Source organism: Cebus imitator, unplaced genomic scaffold (assembly GCF_001604975.1).
Source record: "Cebus imitator isolate Cc_AM_T3 unplaced genomic scaffold, Cebus_imitator-1.0 Scaffold192, whole genome shotgun sequence".
NCBI classification, from domain to species: Eukaryota; Metazoa; Chordata; class Mammalia; order Primates; family Cebidae; genus Cebus; species Cebus imitator.
Window position 1 is genome coordinate 2,327,379 of NW_016107507.1, and position 519 is coordinate 2,327,897.

Here is a 519-nt window from a genome sequence, read left to right on the forward strand (position 1 = left end):
CAGTATGGGGGAAACTACCCCCATGACTCAATTATCTCCACCTGGCCCTGCCCTTGACATGTGGGGATTATTGCAATTCTAGGTACGATTTGGGTGGGGACACAGCCAAGCCATATCACTACCCATTAGTTCACCCCTGGCTTCTTCAGTATTAGGATGGGTAAGGTGAGAGGAGAGATATGAGGAAATGTCCCATTGTGAAATGGTACTTGTGTTTTCCAGGCTTGGCAGATGGCTGAAGGTTGACTTTTATCTTGGATATTTTTTGTTTCTCAGCGTTCACTTCACCCCCAACTCCCTGTAAATGTCCAGGTAGATACGCTGTGATGTAGCTATTGCGTCTTTTCTGAGGTGGCTGGTCACTGCAGATTCCTGCTTCAGGCTCTCGTTACCATCTTCTACTAGGCCTTTCTTTCCCTACTGTATGGCTTATTTTTGTCCAAGGTACTTTTCACAATTTGACATATTTACTTATTTTCTGTCATTTCTCAATAGAATATAAGATTTTAGAAGGCAAAC